This window comes from Puma concolor, chromosome B4 (genome assembly GCF_028749965.1).
Source record: "Puma concolor isolate L17-30 chromosome B4, mPumCon1.1.hap2, whole genome shotgun sequence".
Lineage (NCBI taxonomy): Eukaryota > Metazoa > Chordata > Mammalia > Carnivora > Felidae > Puma > Puma concolor.
The window spans coordinates 52,325,534-52,347,053 of NC_141673.1; the positions used below are offsets into that span (position 1 = coordinate 52,325,534).

General features: G+C 43.8%; 1 long non-coding RNA gene across 1 annotated transcript; it reads left to right on the plus strand.

The window, feature by feature from the left end:
* The first annotated feature begins 6,650 nt into the window (after nt 1-6,650).
* Nucleotides 6,651-20,643, plus strand: LOC147579070 (uncharacterized). The gene is made up of 3 exons (XR_015253515.1): nt 6,651-6,989; nt 12,085-12,170; nt 20,609-20,643. It is a non-coding gene; the product is annotated as an uncharacterized LOC147579070 (long non-coding RNA).
* Nucleotides 20,644-21,520: the final 877 nt, after the last annotated feature.

The following is a 21,520-nucleotide window of genomic DNA, read 5'->3' on the forward strand; positions in this document are numbered from 1 at the left end:
TCAGAGCCTGGAGCCTGTTTCTGATTCTGTGTTTCCCTCTCTCTCTGCCCCTCCCCCGTTCATGCTCTGTCTCTCTCTGTCCCAAAAATAAATAAACGTTGAAAAAAAAAATTAAAAAAAGAAGAGACCAACATAGGGGCGCCTGGGTGGCTCAGTCGCTTAAGCGGCCGACTTCGGCTCAGGTCACGATCTCGCGGTCCGTGAGTTCGAGCCCCGCATCGGGCTCTGTGCTGACAGCTCAGAGCCTGGAGCCTGTTTCAGATTCTGTGCCTCCCTCTCTCTGACCCTCCCCTGTTCATGCTCTGTCTCTCCCTGTCTCAAAAAAAAAAAAAAAAAAAAGTTAAAAAAAAAAAAAAAGAGAGACCAACATAGGGGTGCCTGGGTGGCTCAGTGGGTTAAGCATCTGACTTCAGCTCAGGTCATGATCTTGCTTTTTGTGAGTTCAAGCCCCACATCAGAGCCTGCTTCAGATCCTCTGTCTCTCTCTCCCTCTGTCCCTCCCCACTCACCCTCTCTCAAAAATAAATAAAAACATTTTTAAAGACAGAGAGATCAACAGAAAACCAGGTGTGATAGAATCCTGAAAAATTTTTTATCACACTGCTTGGCAGATCTTCTCAAGTCCTAGAGAAATAACTAGTTTTCTTTAAAAGGTTAAAAACTATTTAAGTCAGAGGCAATAACGTAGAGCATTTTGTGAACACTATATACCATTCTGGGTCAAAGGAACACAGGTTGCAAAGGAAGAGGAAGAGAAAGGCATTGCAAAGTAACCTCCCATTGAATTGAGAATCTTTCTAAAAGACCACGAAAAGTTGTGTCCTCTTTAATATAGATGCAAAAAATGAGGCAGGAGACAGGAAAAACCTACTGATGGTAATAATAACAACAGCTAATATTGATCAGGTTTGTGTAAAGTCAGCATTATTTCTTCCTTAAATGTCTGGGAGAATTCACCTGTGAATTCATCTGGGCCTAGGATTTTCTTAGTGGAAGGTTTTTTATTTTGAACATAATTTCTTTAACAAATAGAGGGCTTAGAAATGTTCTATTTCTTCTTTGTCATATTTGTTAATGCATGTTTTTCAAGGAGTTGGTTCACTTCATCTAAGTCCTTGAATTTATTGGCATATACGTTGACCATGATATTCCCTTACTATTTAATGCCTGTAGGATCTCTAATAATGGCCCCTCTGCCCCTCCTCATACTGGTAATTTGTGTGTTCTCTCTTTTGTTTCGATCAGTATTGTTAAAGGTTTATAAATTGTATCAATTGTTTCAATGAACCCACTTTTGGCTTTTGGATGCCCTTGATTTTTCTATTTCACAGATCATGTGGAAGTCATGTGATCTGGGGACAAGTTTTTATAGGATTCACTCTGACTGATGTTTGGGGAATACACTAGAGGGAGCAAGGGCAGAAACCCAGAGGCCAGTTAGGAAGCTAGGGCAGTGATCCAGACAGGTGGCTTGCACCGGGGTGGTAGCAGGGGAGATGGTGAGAGTTAGTCATACTGGGACATCTCTTGAAAGGAGAACCAACAGAATTTAATGGCATTTTGGATATACCATGTGAGAGGAGAAGGGTCGCAGGTAACTCCAAGGATTTGGGACCAAGCAAGTAGAAGAATTCAGTGGCCACTAACTTAGATGGAAAAGTCGGTGTTACTGTTATAATTAATGAATGTGCTATTCACTAATAGCATATGAAGGAAAAATAATCAATAGAATAATTCCAATTCATACAAAGTATGAGTGACTAAGTTTTTCCCTCTGTTTCTTAAGAATTTATTGCATCTATGATGTGTGAAGCTTTATGTAGGTATGCGGAATCTAACGATGCAGTGACTTGACCCAAGATATTCAAAGAGACAGAATGAAACCTGACTGGTGACTTGGCATCAGAATAAGACTGCTTTTTGGGAGGTTTGCTGTGAGGCAAGGAATCCTGCTCTAATTTTCTAAAACAAATTAAGTGACCACCCTCTTACTAGTTGTGTGGTCTTGAGCACATTCTTGACAATAGTTTTCCAATTAATCTATCAAGGATAATGGGTATTCAGTAATTATTAATTTCTTCCCTCCCTCATACCTATAAGTTGTAAGTTGCCCCAACTATAAATTTTAGGGATAGTCTTACCTTGGCTATGAAGGAAATAATGATGAAAACATTCATTTTGACTTCCCAGATACTCTATGTGGATTTGGTACTTTCTGAGAAGTCTCTTCTGAGATGGGAACTAAGTCCCTGTCACCCAACCCGGGGACCCCCAGGCAGGGGTCCTGCTCAGGGGTCGTACATCAAGTTCACTGCAAGAGCAAAGGCTCCCAACAGTTGCAGTACCCACGACTGTGCAGATCTGGCTTTACACATTCACACACAGAAAGAATATTTGCTGCCAGATCTCCTGTGTCGAGATACAGCAATGAGCTGTATGAAGGGGCCTCAGTGTATCGGGAGGCAGGTGGGTATTTTCCCAAGCACCAAGTCCCCATGAAAGCCTGAATGTGGACCCAGGGTTAGCCAGAGTCTCTTCATCCTCCCTTTGCTCCATGATCAGAAGGCCGGCCAGGTCTTCCGGGCCTCAGAAGACGAGTGTCCATCGCAGTCCACACGACAGTCAGCAGGCGGCTCCCTCTACCTCCTGGCACACTCAGAGTCTCGCCTCTAAGGCCCCAAGTGGAAGCTCAATGGTGGTCTGTTGAAATAACAGCTTCTCCCGGGGCCAAATAACAGTGGCACCTCTAGGAAGGAGAACCGGGAGCACAGGGACCAGTGTGGGATCCTTTCTTCCATTTAAATAGTATTGAACATCTACTATGGGCCTGTAGCTGTTTACATCACGGGCATACTGTAATGAACAATGCAAACAGCTCTGCCTCCTGGAGCTTGTTTGCTACTGGAGGACACGGACAATAGATAACATACATTTTTTAAATGCCATAAAGACAAGGCAGCTATATACTAAGTGACAAATGTCTATCAGGCAATATTGCTATCGCCTGATTATTGCTCCTCTTTCACTAGAATGGGAGCAACTTGAGGGCAGGAATCAAGCTTGTTGCTGATTCAGGGCCTTTGCACTTACTGGCCCCTCAGCCAGAACCCTCGTTCCCACACTTGACACAGCCCTTTTCTTCACTTCATCAAAACCTCTGCCAAAATGGAGCTTCCACAAACCAGCCACCTCCGACCAGTCTATCTGAGGGCACCTTCTACCCCAGGTCACTAGCCCCTTCCTCGGCCTCATTTTTCTTTATAGCACTTACCACGACTCTACGTTACAGGGTATATGTATTTGCTTATTGTCCATCTCCCCAGTGGAAAGTCTGCTCCAAGTGCAGGGACCTTTTCTCTCTGGTTTTTCGTGTACCCCAGCACCTAGAATAACGCCTGGCACTAAGCAGAGGGCAATTCGTTCGCTGGCTGAATGAACGCATGCTATGCCTAACCATGTGCCAGCAATGCCAACGCATGTTCTAGGGAGCATATGGGTATGTGTGCGCGCATGTGCACAACAAAGGAAATGATGACACGTGGAGGATAGTTGCGGCATAGCTCCAGAGTGATCACGTGAGAAAGATGAGAGGCAGCAGGAAGGGTCTGGATGGGAGGTGTGAAGGCGCAAGACCAGAGCATGGGAGGCTTCTGATCTGACCCCTGCAGGGAAGGGAGAGAATGAGCGAAGGCACAGCCTTGGCCAGAAAGCCTTTCTTGCTTGCTCTGCTCCCACTGTCAGGGCTCAGGAAGTAAAGGGGGTAACGGAGAACACCCAGAGTGCACAAGGGCTACTGAGAGAAGACACTGGGGTCTGAAACAAGTTGAATACCTGCAGGCAAGAAAGCAATGGAGCCCACCATCTGCTGTGGCTCTCCAGATTGCCCCTGATTCAAACCTGACGTTGACTCATATTCAGAACTACGCCCTTTGCTCTCTTTTCCTTTCCTGCTCCTATTCTGGGCATGGTCTGTAGGGTCCCCGAAGAGGCTTTCCAAGTGGAAACTCTCAGAGCCCAGGACTCAGGCTGGGAACTCAGTACAGCAGAGCTCTCCAAAGATTTTGTAGACGGGACCACATTTAATTTTCTCGGTCATTTAAAAAACAACACAGGCTCATTTTACATATTTTCAAAAAGCAGAGAACAGAATTTTTTTTAGTTTATTTATTTGTTTTGAGAGAGAGCACAGGAGGGGCAGAGAGAGGGAGTGAGAGAGAACCCCAAGTAGGCTCTGTACTATCAGCACAGAGCCCAACCAGGGCTGGATCTCAACCACCACCAGATCATGACCTGAGTTGAGATCAAGAGTCAGGGCTTAACCGACTGAGCCACCCAAGCACCCCAGAACATATTTTCAATCACTCATAATCCACCAACCAGGAACCCCAATGGTAATTGGTGTATTTCCTTCACGTCTTTGTTTTTAGACAATTGGGATCCTATTGAATACATAATTTTCCATTCTCTTCTAATATTCACTCACAAGCTTTTCTCACACCATTATAAATTCTTTGAAATCTTCATTGTAGTTGCCGCAGAGGAGTCTGTCATGGATTGATTCATCCTAGTGTTGGGCGATGACTTTCCTTGAGGGTTTGAGTGGCCTTGGGTTCTGTGCAGACCAGGTTGAGGGCGTGGGTGGAATGGAAGGCATGGGGACTGGCAGCGCCACCTTCCCGACTGGGAGTCCTGGCAACTACAGGAAGGGCTTTGAGTGTGAGGGTGCAGGGAAATGGAGAAGCCATCTTGGGATATTAGCGTGTGGAGCTTCAAGATGTGCTAGTTGGTCTTGATCTGTGTTTGAAGACTCCAGTTGGATCTAGCTGTGAACCAGGTATCAAGACTAGTGTAAAAAGTGCCATGTGCTGACGAAGGGAGAAGGTGGGTGGGGAAGCCACAATACAGTCATATCCTGGCAATCGCCAATACGAGTTATAAGATTTTAACTTTTTTAGTACTTTGATGTACTGCACCAACTGTAGCTGGAGGCATTCTTTGCACTTATGAGAACAAGCGGGATTTTGTGTGCCTTGGGAGCACCTGGGTGCCACAACAAGAGAGCCACATGTAGTCACCCTCATAGTGCAAAGGTTAGCCCAGGTGGCCTAATGGTCTTCTCTTCACGGTTTGCTGGCTAATAGCAGTAATATTTCATGTGCCATTTACACTGTTATGTTGTGTGGGATTTTTATTGTTTTGCTTTGTGTTAGTGGGAATATCAATTTTTTATTTACTTATTTTATTGAAGTATAGTCGACATACAATATTGCATTAGTTTCAGATGTACAACATAGTGATTTGATAACTCTATATGTTATGCTGCGCTCACCGCAAATGTATCTACCATCTGTCACCATACGCCATTATGATACCATTGACATATTCCCTATGCTGTACTTTTTATCCCCATGACTTATTCATTCCATGACTGGAATACTGGCTCACTATTACTTGCAAGAAGCAGTCATGTGGGCACACATGGGGCAGAGGGGCTGGGGAAGGTGGCTTCTGCCTGGGCTCTCTGAACACATTCCTTTCTACATTGCATGTCAGAGAACAGGCCTCTGCTGTAAAAGGGGCCAACATATGTTTGGTAGACAGATAGCTTTCTTTCCCAGGCTTCAATGACATACATACATAGACTTTGTACAATTTTTAAGTAACTATGCATTAATAATTTCAACGAACATTCCACTTTTTACCTATAAGAGGTCTGACTGCAAGGAGTTTTTCAGAAACAACTTACTATCGTAAGGCCAGGGGTGGGGCTGTAATTTACTGAAATTATGGAGAAATCAGACAAATGTTAACTTGCATCCATGCTGAAGGAAACCACAGAGCCAGAAGATGCCTCAACAATCTCTGTGATCTTCCTCACTGCTCCAAATTAGGTCACACCTACAGTTCTCCCAATTGAGAGTCTCCCACGCTTTCTAAATGAAGACAGTAGAAAATGAAAAGGAGGGGTGCCTGGGTGGCTCAGTCAGTTGAGGTTGAGCATCCAACTTCGGCTCAGGTTATGATCTTGCAGTGTGTGAGTTGGGGCCCCATATCGGGCTCACTACGGTCAGATTGTCAGCGCAGAGTGCACTTGGGATCCTCTGTCCCCCTCTCTGTGCCCCTGCTCCACTTGCGCTCTCCCAAAAATAAATAAATAAAAATGTTAAAAAAAAAAAAGAAAAGGAAAAGGAAATCCCCAAAACTGTTTGATGCAACTCTAATATCCCTGCAGCTCTACACAATTTTTCTCTTACACAAACTACAATTATCAAGTGTTTAACTAATGTTTACGTAAAATCCTGGTGCCCTGCCTGCTTGGCATCTTCTAGATTCAACAAGGTATGCTATTTCAGAAGCGGATGATAGTTGCAAAAACTTACACTCCCCAACAGCTATGGATCGTAATACCTTCATCCCTGTGGTGCAAACCCTCTTTTTCTATGTGTAATTATGACTTCATTATAGGAAAGGAATGTCACAGCAAAGTCCCTCTCTCTCTGCAGAAGACAAACTGGGACTTCATGAGAGTCTGAAAATCTATTCAGTGTGCTCTCAGTGTAAGGAAGTAATTCGGATTTTAAGTGCAGAAGGTATGTGTTAGAAACTTTCAGGTTGAAAATATCAGGTACATTTGTACATGCCCTCAGGTGATTGCATTTAACAGTAAAGATACAAGAATAATAAAGAAACCTGGGAAACCTTTCTACCCTGAGTACTCTACAGTGACAGTCAATTCTCTTGTGGGATTTGAAACCCTCAAGAGAGGCAGCAGTCTACACTGGTAATGAGAGAGGGAGAAAAAAGGATTATGAGTCACGAGGAGAGTAGAATGTATACAGTAGGGGGGCGGTATGTCAGAGAAGCTTAAGTCTGAGGGTCTGCATTCTAGAACCATTGCTGGGTCAGCTTCTGGAGCTGCTTTCACATCTTGAGAGGGTTGAACAATGTCTACCCAGAAGACTAGAAAATATATATGAATAACAGTGTTTGTAAGTTCAAGGTTTTTCTGTTTATGTCAATGTACAGATCTTCCTCAACTTACAATGGGATTAGGTCCCAATGAGTCCACCATAAATTGAAAGTATTGTTAAGTCAAAAATGCATTTAATACAAATAACCTACCAAACCTCACAGCTTAGTCTGGCCTACTTTAAACATGTTCAAAACACTTACATTAGCCTACATTTGGGCAAAATCATCCAACACACAGCCTATTTTGTAACAAAGTGTTGAATATCTTATGTAATTGTTGAAAAACAGAATTGGTTGTTTACACTCATGATTGCTGACCACTGGGGAGCCTCAGCTAGCTGCACTGTCCAGCATCACAAGAGACTGTTGTACCACATCTCACTAGCCCAGAAAAAGATCAAAATTCAAAATTTGAAGTACAGTTTCTCTTGAATGCTTATGGCTTTTGTACTATCATAAAGTCAAAAACTCACAAGTAGAACCATTGTAAGCTGGGGACCATCTGTATTGATTTGAATCCTGTCATGACATCCCCCTACAATTATTACAATTGCTGTGGTATTCATTTTTATTCAGCTAGCATTTTATTTTTTTTTAATTTTTTTAACGTTTATTTATTTTTGAGACAGAGAGAGACAGAGCATGAACGGGGGAGGGTCAGAGAGAGGGAGATACAGAATCTGAAACAGGCTCCAGGCTCCGAGCTGTCAGCACAGAGCCCGACGCGGGGCTCGAACTCACGGACCGCGAGATCATGACCTGAGCTGAAGTCGGCCGCTCAACCGACTGAGCCACCTCAGCTAGCATTTTAAATGCTAGATTTAAATGGTTAAATCTTTAAAAGATAGTGGTTTTTATTGATTTTTAAAACTTATAATTGTGGAACCAATACCTTGTCATGGAAAAACTAAAACTTTACAATAGGTTATAAAGAGGAAAGCAAAACTCTGCAGACCCATCCACTCCCCTACTACCCCTCATTTCCATTCCCCAGAGTTACTTGCTGCTATAGTTTCCTGGGAAGCCTTCAGAAATGTCACCTGTGTACCGATGTTCATTTTAACCTAATTTCCTCTGGATAAAACTGTAGTTTGGTTGGTCTTGAAATGGACCTCCACTGTGCATTTAGCCAATAGGACATTATCTGAAGGCACCAATTCTCCCAGAATAGCTTCCCCCACCATATTTGCCTTAGGCAAAATTGTGATGTGAACCAGTTGTCTTAGAAACGCTTCATTCCTTTGTCCTCTCCAAATGTCCCATCCCTTCTCAGGACAACCTGTGACCTTGTGTTGCCCCTCACCATGCCTCACTCAGACCACTCCTGCCCAAATACTGACCCACACTCAAAAAATCCTATACCTCATCAAGTCTTTCAATGCGATGCACAAATTAATACTGGATTTGAATGGAAGAGTTTTCTTTTATAGGTCACCTTTTCTAAAGGATATCTCCATTTTAGAAAAAAATAACATAGTTGACTCAGAAGAATAAGTGTGTAAGAGTGGAGTTTACCACTGATAGTCAATAAATATTTGTTATGTGGCTTCCAGGTCCCAGAGCACAGAGCTATTGGGCAGAAACTTCTAGATTGGAAGAAACCAATGTCTGCTATGAATAAGATTCCTGGGCCTATTCCAGAAAGGCATAGCATGACTAAAGTGGTTAGTGAGGAGGAGAGAGAGGACACAATCCAACATAATAGTAACAGCCTCTCCATGAGTTGAAACTCATGGCTTCCCTTTGTTTTCAGTTCCTATCTTGTGGAAAATTTTTCTGTTTACACTCTGTCACAGAACAGATGGAACCATGATTTGTGATTCACAATTTATGAGACTAATTTAATATTCTACCACACTTCATGCTCTATCACGTTTCCCACATTTGCAATATTTTTTTTTCTGGGAGAGTTGTCACACAAAGAACCCTGGGGTATTGGGATGGGAGAGGTTGGAGACATTCTAAAATAGGGGAGCTGGTACTATTGCAGGGGGCATTCATGCTTCCAACAAATATTTACTGAGTCCCTTCCTATGCCAGGCACTGCTCTAGGGACTGAGGATTTTATCAACAAGTCAGAGAGGTCTTTACTTTGTTAAAGAGAAAAATAATGAACAAGTAAATAAGAAAACACGTAACAAGGTCATTTCTTTTTTTTTTAATTAAAAAAAATTTTTTTTAAACGCTTATTTATTTTTGAGACAGAGAGAGACAGAGCATGAATGGGGGAGGGGCAGAGAGAGAGGGAGACACAGAATCGGAAGCAGGCTCCAGGCTCTGAGCCATCAGCCCAGAGCCTGACACGGGGCTCGAACTCACGGACCGCGAGATCGTGACCTGAGCTGAAGTCGGACGCTTAACCGACTGAGCCACCCAGGCGCCCCAACAAGGTCATTTCATAGATGTGCTTTGAGGAAAATAAAATAGGGTAATGTTATAAAAAGAGACTGGAGGTGCATAACATTAAACAGGGCGGTCAAGGTCATCTCCAAAGGAGATGCCACTGAAAGCAATGCCTAAATGATGGGAAGTAGCTAGTTTCTTCAAAATCACAAGGTAGTGTGTTCCAGGAGGGAACAGAAAGTACAAAGGTCATAGGCTGGGAAGAAGTTTGGAGAGCTCAAGATACAGAATCAAGGCCAATGTGGTTTTATATTCACCAACCCATGCTTACATCCTTCCTGCCCCTGTTTTCCATCCAGCCATCCATGCTGATGCCACTAGGGCCATTGGACAGGATGTTGGCTTTATGATCTGTGATGCATCAAATAAAATACTTCCTGGCTCTAATTCAGAAGCTTTAGTGTGGCTCTGGTGAAATCCCGTTTCCTACTTTGCATTATAGTTCACAAGAGGTCAACTAGCAGAGTGATTCTAATAGAATGTCAGCCTTGAAGCCTGGAGGAAAAACTCCAAACACGAACAGCAAAAGATCTTCAGTGGGTGGTAGCAGTGTTTTTCCTACAATTAAACTTGTTTGTAGGGAAAAGTCAAAATTGTTTCCTAGGTAAATCTGATGAAATCATAACAGCAAAGGCACCGTATATTCATGGCAACAAACTGTGTGAACTTTTATTCCCGTGTCTGTATGAAGAAGTAAACTATTTGGGTCGTAGTGAATGATCTTCATCAACACTATAAGTCCACCACATCTTGGTGAAATTTTTTTTTAACCTTTATTTATTTTTTTGAGACAGAGAGAGACAGAGCACGAATGGGGGAGGGTCAGAGAGAGGGAGACACAGAATCCGAAACAGGCTCCAGGCTCTGAGCTGTCAGCACAGAGCCTGACGCGGGGCTCAAACTCACAGACGGTGAGATCATGACCTGAGCCAAAGTCGGACGTTCAACCGACTGAGCCACCCAGGCGCCCCGTTGGTGAAATTTTTAAAGTCTTTGAAAACTGAATCTTTCTCATAACTTAGTTGGCAGGAATGCCTGACCTAAAATTATGTGAGTTTACTTAAGATCTTTATTTATCACACTTAATGTCTATACTCATATGTATTCATTTAATGGCAGAGATATTAAAATGTTTATCATTTAATATGTTTAATAGCAGATATTGCTCTATACCCACTAGCAGTATAACATAATATACATACCATTTTACCTACATAAAGTAAGAAAAATTACGAATTCTAAAAAATATCTGGCACTTGGGGTGACTGGGTGGCCCAGTTGGTTAAACGTCGACATCAGTTCAGGTCATGATCTTACAGTTTGTGAGTTCGAGCCCCACGTCAGGCTCTGTGCTGACAGCTCAGAGCCTGGAGCCTGCTTCAGATTCAGTCTCTCTCTCTCTCTCTCTCTCTCTCACTCTGCACCTCCCCTACTCGTGTTCTGTCTCTCAGTCTCTTTCTCTCTCTCTCAAAAATAAATAAACATTAAAAAAATTAAAAAATATATATCTGGCCCAAAGCTTGCAAGAGCAAACTTGCACTCATGAATCTCAGACTATTTTTATCATGTTAATATCAATATAACCTGCCAATGTTTTAAAAAGTGGTCGAAAGGAAAAAATGACCAGCTATTCAGTTCATATGCATGAAAGTGAACTAGGCTTAGCCTCTTCTACTGGTCTGTATTACGTGCATGGTAATTGCCCACTGAATTCTAAGCTGCACAAGAAAGAACCACAGTAAAGGCACAGTATATTCATGACAATGCACAGTGAACCTTTATCCTAACATCTGTGTGATGGAATAAACTATTTGGGTCTTGGTGCGTCCTAGTAACTTTGTATCCCCAGCACGCAGTGGATACTCAGTAAATACTTGTGGAATAGTTGCTCCACTTTTGTTGGTTTCTTTTTATTTGAGAGAGAGAGAGAGAGAGAGAGAGAGAGCGCTCCAGCAGGGAAGAGGAGCAGAGGGAGAGAGAGACAATCTTAATCTTGACACAGGGCTTGGTCCCACAACCCTGGGATCATGACCTGAGCTGAAATCAAGAGCAGGATGCTCAACTGACTGAGTCACCCAGGCACCCCTGCTCCATTCTTAATACCTGGCCACCTGCTATCTTGAATGAAAACTACACACCAAATCCCATTGCCCTTTCTTCTGAGCTGCCTGCCACGCCAAGGTCGGATGCCCTTCAAACAGATGTTTGCCATTCCTGAGACTTGCATGACTCTCTGAAGGCAAGAAGAAATAGGTTTTCTGCCAAAACCCAATTTATATTTTTTGGGAATCTGCTAATTTCCCTCCACACACCCTTTTTTCTTTTGCAAAGAAACACTCAATTTATTTATTTATTTATTTTTTTAATTTATTTTTGGGACAGAGAGAGACAGAGCATGAATGGGGGAGGGGCAGAGAGAGAGGGAGACACAGAATCGGAAACAGGCTCCAGGCTCTGAGCCATCAGCCCAGAGCCCGACGCAGGGCTCGAACTCACGGACCGCGAGATCGTGACCTGGCTGAAGTCGGACGCTTAACCGACTGCGCCACCCAGGCGCCCCGAAACACTCAATTTAAAAGAGCCCCATGACTCTCTAATTCAGAGAAATACTTGGAATCATTAATAGTGTCTACCAACAACCCTAATGAATTTGAATCCATTTCCAAGCTCTTTCTACATCTTTAGCCCTTTTTCCCTTGCTTCCTACAGCCTTCAAGACGCTTAACAATACATATCGGTCAAAAGCATCTATTTGATGATCATGTTTGTTCCTTCATTGACTGAGCCAAATGAAGGTGAGCAGAACCCACAGTCTTGCCAGTTTGCTGTCGTGGCGGTTTCCCCCTCTATAGCAGGCCCAGGAGAGGCCATCTCTGCCCACATAGTCTCCCAGAGGTGAAACACAATTGTCACTCCTTCCAGCTGAGGCAGACGGAGAGCGATGTCTGCCACAGCTCAGCTTGACAAAGAACTTGAGCTCAGCTCCGAAAGCCAGGGGCCAAGGCACCATGTGTGATAAAGAGAATGAAAGGACCACATTTGATATGTCTTATGATCTGTAAAATAGCACATCTGGGTGTTTAAGCAATAACCAAAAAGGAAAATTGTAAGACATGTTAGGGCCTTGGAAAACATGACTCTTACTATACAGACTGTTAAGTGAGAAAAGTGACAGTAAATGGGATTGAGAAATGTTTTTAGGTTTAACAGTAAACATCTGCTGTGTTCTTGGCCTCTCACTTTGTCCTTGGTTTTTAAGTTAGAAAACACAGAAAAGCATTAAAAAAATAAACAATTCCTACCTCTTAAACATTAGCTGCAGTTACAGCCAATATCTTTATATTTCAAAAAAAAAAAAATTACGATAATTCGGAGTCTAGCCTGGAAAAACTCTGCGGAGGTCCCAACATGTCTTCATGTGAATGAAAACGCTGCTCATGGGTGTTCTGTATACATGTGTCAGGCACACAGAGTGCCCAGGAAGACCACCAAGGAAAGTTCCTACTGCACAAGGGCCCCAGGCCCCCAGAGAGCAAGGAAAAGCAAACTCTGGGGCTGACAATCAGAGAGTCCCAGACCCCAGACACTTGAACAATCCTGCTTCATTTCCTGAACCTCAACTTATTCTGTGTTTAAGGGTTCTTCCTCTAGGCCTCTAGCAAGCTAGTTATAAAACTGAATTTGTAATGCCCCCGATTTCGAATCCGAGAGACCACCAAGGAGCCGATACCGATGCAAACGCACAAGGGTTTATTTGCAAGCTCGAGCTTGGGCCCAAGTATACCCGACACAGCAGGGCAGGGACTTGGACCCCTACGTGAAGAGGCATAGCAGTTTTATAGGGGCCAGTGGCCAATGAGATTGTAACACACACAGAAAGTTGCACAGTCATGTCAGTCCACACGCAGGTGGCCAATTGAATTACAATTTACCCTATAGTAACTGTTTGAACTAGCCTATCACTCTGGTCAGCATTGGTGCGCAAGTTTGGCGGGCAAAAGGCGGGGTTTACATTCTTTGGGGGTTAGGGGTTCCGCATTCCTATATGAGCCGGTTTCCAGTAAGGGTGTGCTCAGCAGCTTGACTAGGGTGGGGGAGTGTCTTAAGCAATAAGCAGGTCATGTGGGGGTTATACATGAGATGGTGGGTGTAGCACAAAATGGAGTTAGTCTTGCTCTGCTTGTCCAGGGGTAGGGGATTTTTGTTAAATTCCTTGGGTCCCACAAATTAGCAAGGTAATATTTTGGCTCCAAGTTTGGTTGAAAGACCTGTCACTTTGGGAGACACTTTGATTGCCACTTTGCTTTGGAAAGAACTGTCATTCCTGGTCAATCTCAGTGGGAGGAGCATGGTGCTTTCTGGATCCACCCAGCATGACGGGAGCCCTGCAGACGCAGCAGCCCCATTACAGAGAAGGGCATTAGAGCCAGAGCATAGCTACCCAGGGGGACACAGCAGCAGCATTAGCCATATGGAGACTATGGGAAAGTGGGAAAGCAGAGGGAAGGAGCGTAGCTTTTCCTGGCCACACACATGGATAGGTTGCAACAGTCCAAGAAGGCAGGAAAGAGCGGGCTGGTGCAGTGGGTGGGGTCACAATTCCTAGCTGCAATAATAAAATGGCAGTGGCAGGTTGGGTTCCACGTGTGACAGGGGCTGTTGTGATCTGTGCAAAAAAAGGTTTATTTGATGGGAAATTATTCTAAATCACTTTGCTTCTAATAAAATTTTCCAGAGCAGGAAGGCCACTGGCACCAAAAAGAGGTACTGATGTTTTCCGCATCTCTAATTCCAAGCCTATTGCTTAAATCCTATCGATTCAGCCGAGACTTCTGTGATGCCTACTGCCTGACCAGTGTGACATTTAGCAGAAGCTCAGTCAAACCCACACCTGGAAAGTTGTAACCAGCTCTGAAATATGATGGGATATAAGCATCCAGTAGCAACTAATGGGGGAATTATTGAGAGTAAGAAAGAGGAGTTCTCCAAACACGGACCATTATCTTCATGTCCCTTGGATATTTCTATTAAACTAACAAGAGCTGATCCAAAGATAATGACCCATCCTTTTCCCTGGGTACTTGATTGTTAGATCTGCAAATGGACATCCTTTAAGCATAGAGAGGGTAGAGGGTAGGAGGTATGTGCCTGTGTGCGTGTGTGTGTGTGTGTGTGTGTGTGTGTGTGTACATTGTAGAACCAGGCATGAGACCAGGGAGTATGTACATACGCAGAGCATAAAGCCCCAAATTTGCCATCGACTCAAGCATATTGGATGTAGGAAGGTCAATGAATGAGGTCTGTATCAGAAATGTAGGCAAAAGAAGTGTTTAGAGGTCCAGAATATTTCCTTCCAGCCTATTCCAAATATTGTGATAGGAACAAGTATAGAATCTCTCTTCATAAAACAAGATAAATAAAGTGTTAGACACTGGGAAGCCCGGAGAGATGGACAGAATGCCCTGCTCCATGCTGCTATGCCCTATGTGGGAACCAGTGTGATAGAAGCCTAGAATGGACACAGGGGACTGAATGATGAGAGGCAGCAGGAGGGTGGGAGGCCATGCTTGGCAGAAAAGAATGAACATAAGGAAAAGAGACCACTGAGAAGGACATTGAATGATACCTTTGATCCCAGACTGCTCCCAGAAATCCCAGGTCTACCTGTAGGTCTGGTGCATCCCAACAGGACACATCATCAACTGATGGGTCTGGGACCTGTGACACTGGCTTCCATAAATCAGAGTATAATGGCTAAAACATTAGAAAGGAAAAAAAATTCTGCCACCAACAATGAACACACACACACACACACACACACACACACACATACAGCACAAGACTTTATAATTTCCAGCATTTTACCAACACCCAAACGATACCAGTTTGGGCAATCTTTGACATGCATTTCTTTTCCAGAGATTTCCTGACAACTTAGGCCATTTTAAAGCAACTACCTGCCCTTGGCAGTAATTTGCAAACAATACTGATGTAATGATGGCCTCAGCTCCAGGCAGGGAAATGATCAGTTTCAGGGAGAGTCCCTGCTACCACCCGTGTGCCTCCTCTGAAGGACACCTGAATAGAAATGAAGACGGTTTCATCTCTCTCTAACCTAAAGGTTCAGATGTAGGGTAAAGTCCTCTTCTGGAACGGAGTATTTTGATGTCCTAATCTATCCTGCAGAACAAACACATCCCTTTCCTTCTATTCGAGAATTAGATGGGCCTAGAGGGTCAAATGCTAAGTGAAATAGGAGAAATAAATCAAAGAAGGACAAATACCATATGATTTCACTCATATGTGAAATTTAAGCAATTTTAAAAAATGAACAAAGAAAAGATGGACAAACAAATAAACAAAACACTCTTAAATACAGAGAACAAATAGGTAGATGCCAGAGGGGAGGTGGGTGAGGAGATGGGTGAATTAAAGGGGATTAAGAGTACATTTATCACGATGAACACTGAGCAATGTATTGAATTGGTGAATCGTTACATTGTACGCCTGAAATTAATATAACACTGTATGTTAATTATGCTTTGATGATAATAATAATAATAATAATAATAAATAATTTTAAAAGAAAATAAAGGAATTAGAAGACCAAAGGGCTCTTGGGTCTCTGCCAGTTACATTTGGGATTATAAAGGTAGAGGGACCACGTCCTGACATTCCTGGGAAATCTGCTCAGACTATCTTCACAACTCCATCCCAACCCACCTGTGTTCTGGAAGAGGGACAGCAAAACCCCTCTCCAGAGATTACATACCAGCTGAGACAAGCACCTGCTTTCACTGTTTCCACTGCCCCAGGAGCAGGCTCAAGAGATGCCTTCCTTGCCTACAATGCCAGAGAAGCCTGGACTAAAGCAGAATTGTCTTCTTGGTTAGACACTGGCCAATTAGTCACTGCCATGGTGCCTCAGCCCATACCCAAGACCCAACTGCAGTCAGCACTGACTAGTGAGTGCCCCAAGTCGCCTGGGGCAGAACAGAAACATGTGGACTAAGTCGTGCAGTGCACTCTCAGTACTGGGGGGAGATGTGCTCCCCAGAAAGTCAGCGGAGAAGAGCATCCAGGTAGAATTTTTTTTTTAAATCATTCACCCAACGGATGTTTCTCAGTCACTGTGCTGGGCCATAGAGATAATGGTGAACTTGACAGATGGTCCCTGCCTTCACCTAGCTTACTATTTAAGCACAGGTTTGAGAATTTAACCAATCTGACTTCAAATTCAATTGCTTATCCTTGCAGAACCTCTTCAGGTGTAGAGTGAAGACAATAAAACCAACACAAAGGGTTATCACGAGGTTTAAATGAGATCACCCATGTGAAGTATTTGGCCAGCTGCCTTGCTCTGAGTAAATGGTAGCTATCATTAAGATGATTATTACATAGAGGCTGAAGCAGCCAGCCTCTAGGTCACACACTGGAAACTGAACACTGGACATCAGTGTATATGTATCTATGTATATTTATATGCGTATGTATCAGTGTATATTTATCTGTGTATAAAGGGCCTCGAGCAGAAAACCAGACCCAGCATCTCTAAGGACGGCATGGTGGTTCCAAAGAGTGCAGCCCTGGAGCTCTCAGCTGAAGCTCAGCGTTGGCAATGCAGACAGAGCTGGGAGAAACCCAGCCACCATCACCACCACCGCCGCCGCCGACGAAGGCAGGCCATTGCCCCAGGCAGCAATAAAGGCTCCCGGAGGCCTTTTGTCAATTGCCCCCTGAACAGAAAATAAACATCTCCACGGCTGCCATTCAGTGGACATCCTGTTTACATGGTGAGCGGGGATCTTGGTTGCTTTCCCTTTTTTCTTTTTAAAGGCTGTAATTATGTTTACCCAAGTCCAGCAGTAGGTGCCAGGAGGGCTGTGAGTTGATTTCCCTGGCTAACACTGCAGACAGCTGGCGGCAGCCCCACTGACCCCTGCATCCCGGGCAGAGAGCCAGCCCTACACGCACAGCGACACTCTCCCTACAAAGACAGCCATTCTGGCCTAGCTGGTTTCTTTCCATGCACACTGGGATACTCTGGATAATGGTCTAGCAAATGCCAAACTACGTCGGCGCCATGAACTTACTGGGTAGCTGAATTATGAAGGAAAGAGAAAGGTAAAAAGCTCTGTGGAAGGCTGCCTGTGTACCAGGCAGTGTACTGTATGCATTTCATAGACATTGTTTCAGATAACCCTGTACAATCCAGAGTTACGTATCATTATCCGACTTTACAGACGAAGAAACTAAAGCATAGATTAATTCGTTTGCGGGAGGTCACCCTGCTAGTAAATGTTAGAACTGGAATTTAAATCAGATCCATGAATCTCGATACTCCATGTTCCTTCTACTCCAGGAGCAAAATTAAAAAAAAAAAAAAAGAATTAAATTTAAAATCATTATAGTTTTTTAAAAAATGTTTATTTATTTTTGAGAGAGAAAGAGATTGCATAGTCATGAGTGTGCACACAAGCAAGGGAGGGGCAGAGAGAGAGGGAGAATCCCCAGCAGGCTCCACGCTGGCAGCACAAAGCCCAATGCGGGGCTCGAACTCACGAACCCGGAGATCCATGACCTGAGCCAAGATCAAGAGTCAGATGCTTAACTGACTGAGCCACTCTGGCGCCCCTAGAATCATTATAGTCTTTTATGGAAGCCCAAATGAGTTGTTCTGACCCAGCAATTCCTGGGCTTTTTAATCCTTTTCCTTCCCACTATAACCGGGGTAACATATTGTCCAACACTAATCTGATGTATTCCAAATAATGCAGAGCTCCACTTCCAGTACGTGAGGCAGTATACACGGCTTACAGAACACCCTTCCCACTGTGAACTGTGATGAACTCTGGACAAAATAGAAAGAAAAAAAAAAATGACTACTGTGGATTTCAGAAAGTAAACACTGGTAGGCAGGTTGTGGACGGAGAACTTGAAACTCAGAGAAGTGACCAACATGGGAGTTAGCTTCTTGGTTTTTGTTCAGTTAGTTTGGTTAATAAAACAGAATCCAGAGAGAAGGCCGGGAGAAAGGGAGTGGCCCGAGTTGTGGTATGAGTAAATGCACAACTCTGCTCACAGCTCGTTTTCTCTGAAGCACTCCTATGACCCCTCTCAGCTTGTGTACACCCTGCTCCCTACTGGGAGATAGCACCCTGTTTCCCTAACTCTTCTTGAGGGGGTCTCAGGCAACCTCTAAGATGACCTCCAGTGACCCCTGCCCCCTCGTACCCACTCCTTGTATAATCCTGCCCCTTCAAGTGTGGTCTGGATTCAGTGACTCCCTTCCAGGTGCAGAATAGAGAAGCAATGGGATGTTACTTCCAAGACCAGGTTATGAAAGATCATGGCTTCTGTATTGGCCTCTCTCTATCTCTCTCTTTCATCCCTCACTCTTCCAGAAACAAGCTATCATGCTGTGAAAAGTCCTGTGAAGCCCATACGTCAAGGGACCGACATCTCTGGCTAGTGAGGGCCTGAAACCTGTCTACAGCTGTGTGAGTGAGCTTAAAAGTGGATCCTGCTCCCTCTGAGCCTTGAGTTGACTCCAGCCCCGACCAGCACCTTGACCGTAGCCTCCCAAGAGACAGGAAGTCAGAGGCACCCAGATAAGCCTCACCCTGCAGGTTCTGAACCCATAGAAGCTGTGAGATAATAAATGTTTGTTGTTTCCCACATCGGGCTCTGCACTGACAGTGTGGAGCCTGCTCCGTATTCTCTCCCTCTCCCTCTTTCTGCCACTCCCTTGCTTGCATGCGCTCCCTCTCTCTCTCTCCTTCTCGCTCTCAAAATAAATAAATAAACTTAAAAAAATTTTAATATTTTTTAAGAAAATAAAAAAAAGTAATAAAGAGAAAGGGGAGCTGGTGCACAGGAAGAACCAAGGCAGCTGCCTGCTACTGCTAACTAATCCTTGTAGGCCCCTGGTGAACCAACAGTAACCTCATGTTACAGCTCTAGAAATCTATAAAGTAAATGTTAAAAAGCTCAGCCTGCATTAAGGAGGGTACTTGTTGGGATGAGCACTGGGTGTTATGTGTAAGTGATGAATCCCTGATTTCTACTCCTGAAACCAATACTACACGATATGTTAAGTAACTTGAATTTAAATTAAAAAAAAAAAAAAAAACAAACACAAAAAAGTTCAGCCTGCTTCCGAGATAGTTCCCAAGGGAGCAGCATTCAGTGTGGTTGCAAACTGACACAACTCAGACGGACCTGGCCCAGGGACCTGGCCCAGGGAAAGATGGCACTCTGACAACGCAGTGAGGGAAGAAGTTGTGGCTGGGACAAAGCAGGGCTGGGCGTGCTGTGGCCCTCATCCTCAAGAAGGAGTGACCAGGAATTAGTAACATGGAGTATAATGTGACCCAGGTTAGGTGAGGAGAACTTGGGCTGGCGCCCACATGTAGGCATGTCTAATCCAGTGACAGCAGTGGCATCATTGTGACGCTAAGGATGAGTTCAATGGGAGATGTTCGCTTCGCTTTGGCTGATAATGAGAGGACAATATGCAGTCCGCTAGAGTGTAGGAGGCTGCCCCGGCTTGTCCAAATGTTGACCTGGGGTCATAAACAAGAAAAGAAACCGAGGAAGAACATGAACTGTGTAGTCTGGCCCCAAATAAAGGATTATAATGAAACCTGCAGTTTGTAGGGGTACCAGAGGACCAGCTCTCACCCCAGGCATACCGGATGCGCACTTACAGCAACAGGGCAAGTTTGAGGCCCCACAGCACTATGGGATGGGAGGAGGTTCAGACTGTGCTCCTTGCAGTGGTAGGCTGAATCATGGCCCCCAAATATGTCTACGTCCTGGTCCCTGCAACCTGTGAATGTTATGTCATTATATGGCTGAAAGAACATCTCCTCTGAGATGGGGAGAATAATCCTGCATTATCCAGGTGGGCCCAGTGTAATCACAAGCGTCCTTATAAGAGGGAGGCAGGAAGGCTCAGAGTCAGAGAAGGCAATGTGATGATAGCAGAGTTTGGAGTGATACCCTTTGAGGGTGGAGAAGGGGTCACAGGCCAAGGATCACAGGCAGCCACAAGCTGAAAAAAGGTAAGAAAACCCATTCTCTCCTCAGAGTCTCCAGAAGGAACCAGCCCTGCCAACACCTTAGTGTTAGCATAGTGAAACTGATTTTGGAGCTCTCGAACTCCAGAACCGTAACACAATAGTAAATCTGTGTTGCTTTAAGCCACTAAATTTCTGGTAATTTGTTGCAGCAGCCACAGGAAACCAGTGCAGAGACCATCAGGAAATTGTCAAAGAACAGCAAGAAGTAAAGAGGATCGATTCCTGGAGCCAAACAGGATTGCAGGAAATAACAATAGCAAACCAGCAAAAATTCATGTTCCAGGGAACCCATATTTGAATTCTCGCCATTGTTCAAGCTGAAGATGATGAACCATCATTGCCTGTTTCCCTATTCATTATCCTGTCAACATCAAGAGCTGTTCCCAGAGAAGCTCTCAAATTCACCTTTTATTAAAGGCTACGAACGAATGAAAAAAAAAAAAAAAAGAAACATACCAAATGGAATGAGCATCATCTATGCCAAATATTAGGTCTAATATTTGCTGTAGAAATTTTACTAGGGAGAATTTCAAATCAACACCAACCACTTCTTTCTCTGCTTAATTTCTTTTCTGTGATTTATAGATCAAATGTATACACACGAGTATACCAATGTGTGAAGCAAGTGGGCTTTCCTGAGGTTTACCTTATGGTACAGGTAAATATATAGAGGACTCTGCTCAGATTTGACTAGGTAAAAAAATCCCAAACCTCTGTAGGTCAAAAAATAATCCAAATTCAAAAGTTAAGCAACAGATTTCCAACCATATATTTTCAGTCAATACATACTATATAACATATATTTATAGCTAATACGTTTGCTAATATATCTCTAGCTAATATATATTATGAAAAGCTTATCCAAATTATTAGAAAAACAATTAAATCTTATAGATAAATATATAGCCCATGACCAGATCATTGTTTAAAAGTAAAAACCCCAAGGGGTTCCTGGGTGGTTCAGTTGGTTAAGCGTCCTACTCCAGCTCAGGTCATGATCTCAGGGTTCATGAGTTTGGCCCCACGCATCTGGCTCTCCACTCTCAGGGCCAAGTGATACA